Raw genomic sequence first — 12590 nt, 5'->3', positions numbered from 1 at the left:
TGCATCTCTCATAACTATTCCGCTGCCCTAGTTCCCCCCTTTTCTCTCCACATAGCCAACTATCTTCTCAAAGATGACTCCACTTTTCTTTTCTTAACTTCCACTCACTTCCCTGTTCAATCCTTTCTAAACAGTCACTTAACTAAAACAGCTTTCTCTTGAGTCACAAGTGATCTCTGCATTACTAAGATCAATTAATGTTTTTATTGCTTATATTACCAGACCTCTTAGCAGCATTTGACAATGTTAGCTATTACCTCATTCTAGAAACACTGTCTTTTCTTGGCTTCCAAGGAAAACATTCACCTGGTATTTTCTCCCTACATCTCATAATTGAGATTCATCCTTTTCTAACCATCATTAAATTTTAGAGTTCTTAAGGCTTGCTCCTACATGTTCTTCTCATGCTTTTGTAAGGGAATATCATTCACAACTGAATATCCTGAGAAAAATTCATGTATCTGGGATCAACCTACCCTTTGAGCTCCAGACTCACATATTCCACTGCTTACTTATCTATTACTTGGTTATGTCAGAGGCACCTCCATATCCAACACATCCATGATTAGACTTGTAATCTTCCCCACCAAACCCAGTCTTTTACCAGTGATTCCAACTTCACTGAACATTTTCATCACCCAGCCTTTTGTACAGGTGATAATCCTAGAAGTCAACTTGACACCACCCTCTCTTTCACCCTTATATGTAATCCACTACAAAATAATGTCTGTTTTACCTCTAAATATCCCCTAAATTTGCCCACTTCTTTCTGTCTCCACCGACCCACCATATGCAAGCTGCCATCTCTCCTACGAGAAGCACTGCAGTAGCTTCCCACTGTTCTCCCTGTATGCGCTCTAGCTCCTCTGATCCTTTCCCTCCAACAGAGCCAGAATGACTTTTGCAAAAACCCAGATCTGATTACATGATATCCTGTATTAAATATTTTTCATGGCTTTTCATTGTTTTAAGAAAAAGCCAAATTCCTATCATGATTTATAATGTCCTGCATGGTCTGGCCCCTTCCTCCATCTCCATCCTCGCCATGCATCAATCTTTCCTTTGTTTTCACTTCAGCCACCCCAATTTTCTACCAATTTTTTTCTGTTTTTTTTGCAACAGGCATTTTGACAATTGTGTTTTCTCTCCATGGAACATTTTTTTTTTACCAGTCCCTCCATGTCCTACCTTACCACCAGAATCTCTTAGCCATCCTCAACCTCAGCTCTGGGATCACCTCCTCTGGGAAGACTTTCCTGAACATCCCCACCTCCCCTTAACACACACAGATCTAGATCAGCTTCCATTGTTATATGGCACCTAGGAACATTAATTTCCATTGTATGTATCATTTCAAACGGCATGAGCATTTTGATTAACACACCCTTAACTGAAGTCTCAATAAACCACAGATTATGCCCTTGTTTATCAATGTAACCCTAAACCTTGGTACATAACTGAGCACATACTCAGTTCTTAAAAGTATCTGTTGGATGAATGAATGGATGAAACCTAAAGCAACATACTAATATCAAATAAATATCTTCAAACAATTTTTCCCACATAATTGGGAATTTAAGATCGATTTAGGTGATGCCTCCTTTTAATCTTGACAATTTCTGCTATAAAAATAGGATACATTCAAAGTTATTTCAATGAGCTTAGAACTGATTTTAAAATATAGGTACTGTGGGGTAAGGATATACAGAGATTTTATCAAATTTGCTCAGATTATTTCAAATTTCACATTTTACATGCCTGTGCCTCAGCTCCTCAGGGAGCTGTCATTGCCTATCCCCATTCCCAATTCAGTGGGGGAACTATTAGAAAACCTAACAGTTTCATTTATTGTGCACTGGCTCTCTTCAATGTAACTAGACTCTGAATAAGAAATAACCCTGCCCTCAAGGAGCTCCTAATCTAGGAGGGAAGGTATAATTCTGAGTTCATATCCCTAGTACCAAATATCATATAAAAATACATATATTTAAAAAGAAAAAGAGAAACAACTCAATAGAAAAAAGAACAGAAGATAATAAGCTAATTTCAACAAAACCAAATCCAAAACACCAAATAATCTGTACTACACACACACACACACACACACCTGTTTGAAGATGGCGTTGACTTGCTCTCTTCCTACCACATAATTTTAACTATGGTCCTGGAAAATGACCTACTTAACTGCTCCTCTTCCCAGCCACTTTCAGTTTTCTGGCTAAGTTTGCTCTCTAATAACTATCAACAAAGGAAACACAGAAGCCCCTAGTCTGAGGCAAAAGGGCAATTCTTTTTATTGATATCTGTGCCTTAAACATAATGCCAAGACAGAGACAGTGAGGCTCAACACATATAATTCAGGAAAGGATGGTCACTTTAACAACAACATCAACAGCAAAATTCCAAAACAATCTTGCTTTTGCAAACTTTACAAGAATATACAATCACGGGAACACACGGTAGGGTCCTTCCCAGAAGTTGGGAAGATGCTTCACTCAGTTCCAAGTCAGTCCTCCTCTAGACTGGATACCTTCAACTTTGGTGGTTCTGTGTCTTGACCCAACCTTTGACTTTTGCTGTACCCACCTTCCTCTGTAAAATGGAGCCTTATCTCTCTGATCTCTGAATACCCCATCCTTCTAGACCTAGAATACGTGCCTAGCTCTTGCCCATGCCTTCTCTCTCTGGACTCCTGGTGACAACTCAGCCTGCTACTCACATTCTGACATGCATGTACCTCCCTCCCAGTTTCACAATGGCTTTCATGGTGGTGCATCCATGTCAGCCCCATCAGACTCCATGTTACCACACTGGCCCCTCTAACACATTTCCCTTGCATCCTATCCTACCCCCAACATAATGCTTTTGTGGGACAGGTTATTCTCTTTTTTTTTTTTTTTTTTGTACTACCACATTTAATTTAATTGCAGAACTTTATCTAGATGTTGAAGTCACTCCTCGGGGCTCTGTTCTTTATGTTAAATATGTCCATTCCCTTTCAACTTTCCATATGTGAACAGTTCTCCTGGTATATAATTCCTTGTGGGACTCTTCAGCTTCTCTGCAGTACTCTTAATTTGTGGGGCCTCAATATGAATATAGTATTCCTGCCTGAGAAGAATTAAACACAAAAAGTAACATGGATTTCCCTCCCTATTTATTAAATATGAATCGTATTTGTATGATATCATTACTATGTTAGCAACTCATCATGTCTGATCCAACTCCAAGTTCATTTATTTCCTGTTCTTCTGAAACATATTTCGTTATTCCCCATTTTCCAACAGCATGGTGCTCTCCATATTGTTTTTTAATTCCTAAACTTGGTTCGTGGAGTGTCACTTTGTTTTAGTCTACCTCTCTAATTTTACAAAATAACTTTAAACCATCACCCTGTCTTCAAAGTGCTAACTTTTTCAAACATAATCCCATTTCCATTTAATATTTACTTGTAAGTATTATTGAGGTAAATTATAATGATGATTCATTTATTTTCCCCAAGAGTAGAAATTTCTTACAGGAAAGGAACCAGTCTCACACATTCCCCACTGTCCCAAATATCACTTTTTCTAGTGTTCAGCTGATTCAAGGATCAAAATGCTTATTCTGTACAATTCTTTTTTCCTTATTGCCAAATACCTTGAAAAGGTAATGTACATGTACTGCCCCCAAGTTTTCACTTCTCAGTCATATGTCAAACCATTTCAATCTAACTTCCTATCATGCCAACCTCCTGAGAGGGCTTTCTTAAAGGTCAGCATTTACCACCTAATTGGATAAGCGGCCTTTTCTTTGGTTTTTAGCTCACTGAACTCTGTATCTTTTGTCACTACTGATAAGCCTTCCATTTTAAAGATATCTCTTCTCTTGATTTTCTTGATAATACTTCATCCCATTTTTTCTAACCTCTCTGACTTTGCTTCTTAGTCTCCCACACTAGATTCTCTTCTTAAATATTGTTAGTACTAAAACTTTACCATTCGTCTACTTCCTTTATTCTCTGCTTTGTCTCCTCAAGGAATCAATTCCATGGCTTCAACAACCACCTGTATGCTGATGATTCACAAATATATTTATCACACTGACCACCAGCCTGAGTTTCAGACCTATAAGTACCTCTACTTGAGTGCAATACAAGCATCTCAAAAATCTTTCCGCCAACCCTACTCATCCCACTATATATATGCCATACACACACACACACACACACACACACACACACACACATGCATATCTTTAAAATAAGGCTAATAATAGTACTTATCTTGTAGAATTACTAAGGTAACATTAGCTGCTTTAACAGATAAACCCAAAAATTTCAGTGGCTTAATGCAACAAAATTTTATCTCTCCCTTCAATTTCAATGACAGGGAAATAAAAGTTGTGATACTCTGCCCTTCTCTATACATTCACTCAGGGACTCAGGAAAGAAGGAAAAGACGCCACACATTACACAACATGGGCATCAGCCTCAATTGGCAGACAAAAAAATAAAAGAGAAACCAGGGTTTTTTCTTGTTTTAAATGGGTCAGACTTGCAATGGTACATATCACTCTGCATATATTCCTTTAGGCAAAACTCAACCCCATGGCCTAATTGCAAAAAAGGTCTGGGAAATGTAGTCCAGCTCTACGTACAGGAGGAAAAAGAAAGGAGTTTAGTGAACAGGTAACCAGCTCTGACACAACTATGAAGATTAAATTAATTAACACATGGCTAGCACTTGGCCTAACACATAGTAACACAAACGTAGCATGTTTTCAGTCATCTGATCTAGAATTCTCAGGGTCAACTTTTATTTCTCACTATCCCTTGGTCATCAGGTCATACAATTCTGTCTTAAAATTATCTCTTAAGTTTAAATCCTTCTCTCCATTTATATTGCTTTAGCTCTATACTTCTGAACCCTGGCTTGAAAATAGCATTACCTGGGGGGAGTTATTTTAGAAAACAATTGTGATGCCCAGACCCCAAACCAGATCAATTAAATTAAATATCTGAGATACCAAAATTGTATGAAAGCTATCAATATATTCCTATTGGGCAACGAAGGCTGAGAACTGCTGCTCTAATCCAAACTCCTCCTTGCCACACCCAGAACAACCTCATTGAAATCCCTATCTAATCATGGCATTTCCTTTGCTTAAAAATTGTTTTTGAAGTTCCATTTTGTAAAGCAAAATGTGCACATCTAAATGGGCTTTGATGATGATCTGCCGGGGAAGTAAGATACTTATCTGTATGGTTTACTTCATGTTAGTTAATTTAATAGCTGTTAAAGTTTTATGTTATACCTAATTTATTAAGACAGCATAATTGAGAGATTTACTTATTTAAAATTTGTTACTGACTCTGAATTCTCCGATGGGGTGGTTTCCTATATAGAATGTAAGTACCTGAGGAGATATACATGCTGATTCACTGGGGTGTAACACTTAGATCTTATTGTCAAACCTCACTAGGACTTCTGGACAGTAGAAAAAAGGCAGAGCCTAGCCAAGTTTGTAAATCTAACAGGATATCACACACACACACACACACACACACACACACACACACAGAATAGATACGGAAATAGTTATAGAAAACAGAAATAGGCTGAGCCAGGAAGAAACCCACCTCACAAAAAAAGGACAGGATGCAAACTTGGAGCCAGGAGGAGGGAAAGAATACTTCCCCTAAAGTTTTGTAACCATAAGTCCACCATTTTCTAGTGGTGTCTTACAACTTGTGTTATTTGAAAAGCCTTGAGCTTTTGGGCCACACAAAGTCTGCAGAATATAATATGGGGAGGTAAAGAGATGGAACATATGAAAGACACATTAGGATACTGAGAAGATAAAGGGGAGAGGTATAGGATAGATCTAATCAGAGTTGCAGGAGGAAGAGAGGAAGAGGTAAAGGCAGTATTCCAAATGCTAAAGCTGATAATTTTCCAAACTAAAAGAAAGTTCATGAACCTTCAGATTCATGATGTAGAAATTGTGCCCAAGAGGTACAAATCTAAATCTAAGTATACACTTAGATTGTTCATAGCGCAACACTAAGACAAAGAGAAGGTCTTAAAAGTAGTCAGAGTAAAGACAGATGACTGACAGTTTTTTAATACTCGAAATCCAGTAGAAATGTAACTTAAATATTTTGAAAGAAGAAAACTCTAAACCCAAAGTTATTCACACAGCAAAATGTTAGAGAATGAGGATAAAATAAAGATATTTTCAGATTAAATAAAGGCCAAATAATTTACTACCCACATCCTTACTAAAAGAACTTCTAACTTGTTAGGATGAGCACCAGGTGTTATAGGTAAGTGATGAATAACTAAATTCCACTCCTGAAACCAATATTACACTATATGTTAACTAACTGGAATTTAAATAAAAACTTAAAAAAATAATAAAATAATAAAATAAAAAATAAAATTTAAAAATAAATAAATAAATAAATAAAAGAACTTCTAGATATTGTGCTTTCAGGAAAAGAAAAGTTACCCCAGAAAAATGGTTGGATGTGCAGTAGAAAAAAATAGTAAGCACATAAATTCGATGAATTAAACACATACTGAGGCATTTTGCAAAATAATTATTGCAATAATTATATATCTAATATGTAGAACTAAAATACTGAACAAAACTAGCAAAAATAATTTAAAAAGTGATGAATCAAAGCATTTTAAGGAAGGAACTGTTTGATCAAAACAGTACAATTTAAAGTCCATGAGGTCAATAATTTTTTTGCCTATTTTCTTCTCTGTTATATATTCAGCACCTAAAGGAATGCCTTAAACAGAGTAAACACTCAGAAAAACTCCACTAAATTAATACAAATTTTGTTGAACAACTGTCTAAGTCAGGATTCTCCTGCTAAACAGAACCAATAGGGTGTGTGTGTATGTCAGGGGGGGGGCGGATTTATTTTAAGGAATTGGCTTATACAATTATGGAGACTGGAAAGTCCAAAAATAATCTATAGGGTAGACCAGTAGGCCAGAGACCCAGGGGAGAGCCAATATTTCAGTCCAAGTCTAAGGGCTGTTGATTATCAGTAAGGATAGTAACACTGTGGATCAGAATGTATTAAATGTGTTTAATCTGTGAGTTTATATGATAGTAAAAATGTAATTTTAAAATCACTTTCTTCCTTTGAGGATGCTACGGAACCAATTCGTTATTTGGAAAACGATAACTAGAGGGATGGACTCAAGCAATTTTTCTTCCTTGACTTAATGAACTGTATTTCAGGGTAGCCAAATATTTGATGATAAGAAGGAATGAAAACACTGGAGATCTAGGTAAAGGCCTTCAGTGACTACTAACATGGCACATACAAACAAGAAACAAGTAGACACATTTTGTACATCCTTAGAAAAGTAAACAATAACATCTATGAAGTAGTCTCACAAAAATAACAAACTTAAGCAACAATTTACAGAAGATAGAAGGATCACAGCAACATGTAAACAACACCTCAAGGATGTAATCAACAAAATCTACCCTGTATACAAATAGCCCAGTTGCTAAAACCACCATCAAAAAAGAAACAAAAGGCAAGAAGAAAATAAATCAGAAAGAGGAATCCTATAGATTGAGAGACACATCAACCAACTGCAATGTATGGATGTTTTGGGGGGTCCATTATTTCAATCTTACAAACCATTTTTTAAAAATGAGATAAACTTGGGCGCCTGGGTGGCTCAGTTGGTTAAGCAACTGCCTTCGGCTCAGGTCATGATCCTGGAGTCCCGGGATCGAGTCCCGCATCGGACTCCCTGCTCAGCGGGGAGTCTGCTTCTCCCTCTGATCCTCCCCCTCTCATGCTCTCTGTCTCCCATTCTCTCTCTCAGATAAATAAATAAAAAAAAAAAAAATAAAAAAAAAAAAAAAAATGAGATAAACTTGTGCTCGCTTTGGCAGCACATATAAAAATGAGATAAACTTTTAAACATTAACTGGATATGTTATTATAGTAAGAAATTATTTATGATATGATATAGCACTGACAATGTGGTTGTAGATATATTTCAAAAGTATTTATTATTTAGAGATGTATACTGAAATATTAACAACTGACATGATATAATGTCTGGAATTTGCTGCAAAATAATCTGCAGGGGGAGAGGAGGCAGAAAGTTGGGGGAGTTGATAATTTCTGAGCCTGGGTAAATAGGAGTTCATTATTAGATTAGTCTCTCTACTATTGTATATGCATATGTTATAAATGTCCTAATATACAGTGTTTAAAAAGCAGATGAAGAAGGGATGCCTGGGTTGCTCAGTCAGTTAAGCGTCTGCCTTCCGCTCAGTTCCTGACCCTGGGGTCCTTGGATCTAGTCCTTCGTCAGGCTCCTTGCTCAGTGGGGAGTCTGCTTCTCCCTCTGTCTGCCACTCCACCTGCTTGTGCACTCTCTCTCTCTCTCGGACAAATAAGTAAATAGAATCTTTAAGGAAAAAAAGCAGATGAAGAAAACCTAGAGAAATAACTCATTTTACCTGCCAAATTTGTGAAATGAATATAAGGAATGTGTTGCTTCCTATGTGTGATTAAATAACCCTTTTCCTGAAATTTCTACTCTAATTGCCCCGTCCTTACAAGAAGGTAAGTGAACTTATACAGAAGTTAGTGAAGCAGTGTTCTGAAACAAGAAAAGCCAAAACGATTCTAGGCATTAAAGATTTCCATTGTCACAGACCTGTGTTTTACACTAACCACTTCAACTTTCTCCCTTTCACTCATTTCCCTACGTATGTGCCCTTGGCTTTCCATCGACACCCCATTAAAGCAAACACCTGCAGTGGTATTTTCTCTGCTCATTTCCGCGTGCCCATTAACCCTCCCTATCCCAGACCTCTCTCGGAAGATAATTAATATAAAAACCTTAAACTGTAATCATATAATCATATCGCCACCTCTGTGGCACCCAAATGTTTTATTTATACATTTTATAATAGAGAACTGTCGATGCATCTCTTTTCTTCTGCAGATATATTGGCAGAGTTTCAAGAAATAAGAGAAGCAAAATCAAGATAGCTAGCTTCATTTTGTTTCGAAGTGCAGAGAAATAAATTTTCTATTTCAAATGACAATATTATTCATGCAAGAGCATCACACATTTTGGTGATTCAGACCCCAAAGAGGGTTATTCGCCTCTTTAAAGTGCTCTGCAGCTTAAATGTGCAGGGTCAGTAGCAGCTATAGTCACTTGATTGCAGCAATGGGCATGTACTGTCTCTTAAGTTTAATGGGGCAGCTGCTTAAAAGGTCAATCCAAGTTAACCGCTCATTCTGGCCCTCCTATCTTTCGCTTAAAAGACAAGTGTAGGGGCGCCTGGGTGGCTCAGATGGTTGAGCGTCTGCCTTCGGCTCGGGTCATGATCCCAGGGTCCTGGGATTGAATCCCGCATCGGGCTCCCTGCTCCTTGGGAGCCTGCTTCTCCCTCTGCCTCTCTCTCTCTCTCTCTCTGTGTCTCTCATGAATAAATAAATAAAATCTTTAAAAAAAAAAAAAAAGACAAGTGTATAAGAACAAAGAGAGAGAGGGTTTTTTTAAAAAAAAAAAATTTTGTTTAATGTGATCTAACACATTCAAAACAAGATTTTAAACTTCCCTGACTCACTTTGCTTAATGTTTAAAGTCTTTTTAGATATTTGTCCTCATCTTTTTGGTTTAAAACTTGCTGTTTGTCAAAGTGGCATGTTTTTTTTTTAGTCACTGGATTTTTTTCTTCCTAGTTGCACAGATCCTATTAGAGAAATAGGAAGAGAAGAGAAATACTGAAGGAAAAATTTTGAGAAGAAAGAGAAAAGAGATGCAGGGGGTCCATCTCTCTCTCTCTCTCTCTCTCTCTCTCTCTCTTTCTCCTGCAGAGCTTCTAAGGTCTTCCCACCCCTTCTCATCCTGTAACTATTGATGCCCAGGAAGCATAAAGCCTTGTGTTTCTATTTATGGAGATTTTTATACTGCACGCTCTACAAAGGAAGAAAAACCCTATCCTTATATTAATCAAACTAAGAGTTGCCAGATTTTCTTGAACACAGATTTTAAGGGATTCCATGGCTGAGAGGTGTTTTTTGTTTTTCTTAAAGGAATCAGATAACAATACTCCTTTTATACCAATGTTCTTAGGCATTTGGATTTTACCATGGGTTCTATTTAAAATATTTAACAACTGATAAACTATGAACAAATAGTATCCTGATGACCCCAGCTGAGACAGGCATTAACCTTTAAATACTTACTTGTGAGAAGGTCTGAGGTCCCAAGAAAGGAGCCTGAGTGGCCAAAGTGGGTAGGAAGGCAGGCATGTAGGGCAACAGTTATTAAGAGTAACTGTAAACTTATTTCAATATTTTCATAGCCACCGCAGCTGTGTGATGCTTAATGTATACTAGTTCTGAAATTTATTGATTAGTGGGTTTTTTATTCGTTAGCCACTGTATAGACATAATTAGCCCTTGATGCAGTGTTCAATGATTCATTAGTTAAGTGGGTTTTTTTTTTAAATGAGGACCAACATATGGTCAATTTTTCTTTCACCAAGTAAGTATATACATTTAAAAAACAAAAACCTAAGTGCTTCCTATTGTCACCATCATTTCATAACAGGGAAATTTAAAACCACATAAGTAAATAGGACATAATCTTAGAATAAAAAGGCAAGTGTTTTTTTTTAATAGAATGAGTTTACCTTTATGAAAAACTCACAACACTGATTTTATTTTTTATAATTTCTCTACTGACTCAAGAAAATTTAATTACCAACCTACCTTAGTCCACAGAGAAACCTTCACCTGATACTTTTGTAAGTGGTCAGTTTAAAGTGAAGAAGTATCTTCCTCTGGAGCACAATCTATGAACAGAAAATTTGAACAAGTCAATAACCAGAAGATAAATGTGTTTCATCACACAGATATTAACAAACATTTGGCATTGTCTGTTGAAGAAAGGCCCAACTTCTGTTTACTCTGTGCTCATAAACCTAGTGTCAAATTAAGGATTTACATCCCCTTTCATCTCAACCAAAACATGTCTAACCATTTGTTTTTACTGCTGAATCTTGGTGATGCATAATCAATGTTTTTTCCATGGTATAACTACAAAACTACTAGGTCTTACAGAAATGCCATTTCAGCACACACATGAATTCATGGTAGCACAAGATTAATAGTTTTACTCTGGGGCGCCTGGGTGGCTCAGATGGTTGGGCGTCTGCCTTCGGCTCAGGTCATGATCCCAGGGTCCTGGGATCAAGTCCCGCATCGGGCTCTCTGCTCCTTGGGAGCCTGCTTCTCCCTCTGCCTCTCTCTCTCTCTGTCTCTCATGAATAAATAAATAAAATCTTTAAAAAAAAAAATAGTTTTACTCTGGAAAGTATATACAATATACACCAATGCTCTTTGAAACAGAATTTAGTGAAGGATGGGAGTATGCTTTCTGTCTGGCTAGATGAATTATTTCATTCCTCAGTATAAGCATTTTCAGAAAACAAAAAATCTAAAAGTTTTTACATGTTTAATTTAAAAGCAATTTCTTGACATTCAGTCAAACCCACAGTTAAAATGTTCTCAATATTCTGAAACCCAACTAGAGGGCCATTTTTACATTAACTGATTTGGAAGTATAAATACATTTGTATGGGGAAGCTTAGAATTCTCATTTTTAAAGAAAAGTGAATACACATAATTAAAGAAAGTGAATTTCATATGACACCCACAATTATACGCATGATAGCTAATCTCATATTGCATTATTAGAATGCACATGCTCTTCCTTTTTATTGAATTAACAAGACTCAGAGACTTTTCCCCTTCTTTAACTAAATCTGTTCTCAACTAAAAAAACTTTAACAATGTCCCCCAGGTGTGCAAGTTGGTATTCTAATGCAGGGTATCTAAAACATACTTTGGGTATGCCTGGGTGGCTCAGTCACTAAACGTCTGCCTTCAGCTCAGGTCATGATCCCAGGGTCCTGGGATCGAGTCCCCCAGTGGGCTCCCTGCTTAGTGGGGAGCCTGCTTCTCCCTCTCCCTCTGCCATTCTCTCCCACTTGTGCTCTCTGGCTCTATCTCTCTGTCAAACAAACAAACAAACAAACAAGCAAATAAATAAATACCTTTTAAAACATACTTTGGTTCCCTCTATATCTTATCTTGGAAAACAAGTTTATACTAAACCATCACCCATTACTATTCCTCTGAACTTCTGATTTGGCTTTCTAAATCATTGATCTTTTTCGTCCTCCTTAAAGTTAAGTTTGGACAGAAATGTTTCAAAGGGAACTGTAGTAATTCTCTTAATGCTTAGCGCAATTAGCAAAGATTCAAGAAAATGTCTCCCGGTAGAATAACTGCATCGTGCAAGAGTGCAATTACTAGCTAGCTTAGTCATCCTACAACTATTTTCAAAGCTCTGGTATTTAATCCACATAAATGTCCAGAGGCTGCCTCTTTGCCATTCTCCTTCATCTATAAGAACTGAATCACAGTTCTTTTGGATTAGATATATTACCTTTCTAAAATTTGCCGTATGCCCTTTCTAAAATTTCCTAACAACCACAGTGAATGAATATTGCTATGCCCCCATGAACTAAAT

At 37.0% G+C, this 12590-nt stretch overlaps 1 long non-coding RNA gene across 2 annotated transcripts in view; it reads right to left on the bottom strand.

Annotated features, from left to right (window-relative positions):
• Positions 1-12590, bottom strand: part of LOC118536220 (uncharacterized) — a 207305-nt gene that overhangs the window by 67363 nt on the left and 127352 nt on the right. For both annotated transcript variants that reach the window (XR_013442159.1, XR_013442160.1), the window contains exon 3: positions 10766-10848. This is a non-coding gene — a long non-coding RNA (uncharacterized LOC118536220). The remainder of the gene's footprint in view (positions 1-10765; positions 10849-12590) is intronic.

This window comes from Halichoerus grypus, chromosome 10 (genome assembly GCF_964656455.1).
Source record: "Halichoerus grypus chromosome 10, mHalGry1.hap1.1, whole genome shotgun sequence".
Lineage (NCBI taxonomy): Eukaryota > Metazoa > Chordata > Mammalia > Carnivora > Phocidae > Halichoerus > Halichoerus grypus.
This window is presented reverse-complemented; position numbering and strand designations above follow the sequence as displayed.